This window comes from Propithecus coquereli, unplaced genomic scaffold, assembly GCF_000956105.1.
Source record: "Propithecus coquereli isolate 6110/MARCELLA unplaced genomic scaffold, Pcoq_1.0 Scaffold108, whole genome shotgun sequence".
In the NCBI taxonomy this organism is placed as follows: Eukaryota; Metazoa; Chordata; class Mammalia; order Primates; family Indriidae; genus Propithecus; species Propithecus coquereli.
In genome coordinates, this window is record NW_012134747.1 from 4,936,379 (window position 1) to 4,938,646 (window position 2,268).

Sequence of the window (2,268 nt, forward strand, 5' to 3'; positions counted from 1 at the left end):
AAATATTTCACACATTTTTGTAGCAAATCTTCAAACTTGTGGGTGTATTTCACACTATTGAACAACTCAATTTGGACTAACACATTTCAGGTGCTCAATAGCCACATACAGTTGTGGCTACTGTATTGGACTGCCAGGGCCTAGGATAATCACAATTCACATGTGGCAGATTTGGGAAAAGCAGAATGTCAAATCTAGCATGCATTTTCTCATATGTTTAATCTTTTTACACAATGCAGGTTTTTCTGCCTTGAGATTAAAATACAAAGGCTGCACTGATTTTTCTTCTTTTCCCCTACATTTCCACAACAGATTCCTTTGCAGTGCCTTGAATTTGCTGCATGTGTGAATAATAGAAACCAGCCCTCCTCTGCCAAGGATCCTATTAATTTTTAAGTACTACTTTTTATTATCTGATCGTACCTTTTTCTTGCATGACGTTTTTTTATTTGAATGCAATAAATTGGTGAATCTCTCTATGGATACTATCAACCGTTGTTTTTTTTTTTTTCCTCGTGTTTGTTTGTGTTGGTTTCTCTTCTTCACATTGAAAGCTTTTCTCAAATCTCAGATGGTCCTTGGTTGTCTATTCATATTTGATTATCAGCCTCTAAAAGCCAATTTCCAACTCTATGAAATAGGTGGCCTTTTTCACATTATGAGCTTCTTACGAGGGTAATAATTCATGTCGATCTAGCTGCACATTATAATCACCTGGGGAGCTTTTAAAAATACAGAGCACTGGTCCTACCTCTAGGGAGTCTGATTTAATCGAGCTGCTGCAGGACTAGGCATTGGTTTTCCATAAATTACCTAAAAAGTTCTAATCTGCAGATGGGCTTTAGAACCACTGCTTTAAGATCATGTAAGGAATAAATCTAATCCAGGGAGAGGAAACATCTAAATGCCAGAATGTGGAAGTGTTGTTGGTTTTGTTTGGGTGGTGGTGATAATTTCCCTAAGGAAAAATCTTTTGATGTTTTGCTTGGAGTGCAGATACTCAGATGTTGCACATTTGGCGTGGGAGTATGGAGGGAGTTGGTCATTTTCCATACAGACTTTCAATTAATCCCCTATACCTAGCCCTCACTTTAATCCACCCTAAATCATACACACAATGTCATGCCTGACATTTCCATGTTTCTAATCTCTCTGTGGTTTTGCAAATTTATTCAGCTCTTTCTCAGCTAAATCCCTGCCCAAGATATTCTGGCTTGTGGCTTCTTCAGCCATGCTTCCTGTCTTCATAATTCATATGGGTGAACTGGTGTTGAAAGGAGAAGGGAAAATGAACATGTAAAACCCTTTACAAGGTCCTTTTAGCCTTTAAACAGAAAGACCTAGAGTCCATCAATCGTTTTTCAGAACATGTTAAGAAAACTTGAAATAATCAAAGGAAAATCAAGGCTAGCATTGGTGGGAAAGGTAACTCGCACCGTAGAATGAAGGGACAGGAATGCTATGGAATGGAATTCAATCTGAACAATAGAAAGGAAAGACTGTTGAATGAGGAAGGAAAGCCAAATTACTCAGGAGGGGCGCAGAGGAACTTTCAAAGACAGGAATGTCACATATTCAGTTTTATTGCTGGGATATATTCTGACTCCCCATACAAATGCCTTTGAAAATGTGGGGGTTTTTTTCTTTTCTTTTATGAAAATTAAAGAAGCACAAACAGAACTTGGATGAATAATCACACGGGTTGCCACCTGGCAGAGAAAAGAGAATTTCAAGCATGGACCAAAATCTAATAGGGAAAATATTAATCCCCGTCTTAGCAGTAGCAATACCAATGTTCATGAAAGTTTGAGGCAACTTTACCGGACTCACTAAGAACAGGCTTTATTAGTAGATGTCATGTTACAGCTACACAGTATTTTCTTTAACTATAGGTATGGCCCTTTGCAAAGCTTTGGCAAAGAGGGTGGCTTTTTAATCATACTTAAACTCCAGGAGGTTAGAATTTAATACTGCCATTATAATCTTTGCTCTGTTTCTTCTACCTATCCAACCAGGAACAAATCACGTGGACTGCCAAGGCTGGCCCATAGGCTGGGTGCGGCGGCTCACACCTGTAATCCTAGCACTTTCGGAGGCCGAGGTGGGCGGATCGTTTGAGCTCAGGAGTTCTAGACCAGCCTGAGCAAGAGCGAGACCCCGTCTCTACTAAAAATAGAAAGAAATTAGCTGGACAATTGAAATATACATATAGAAAAAATTAGCCGGGCACGGTGGCGCAGGCCTATAATCCCAGCTACTCGGGAGGCT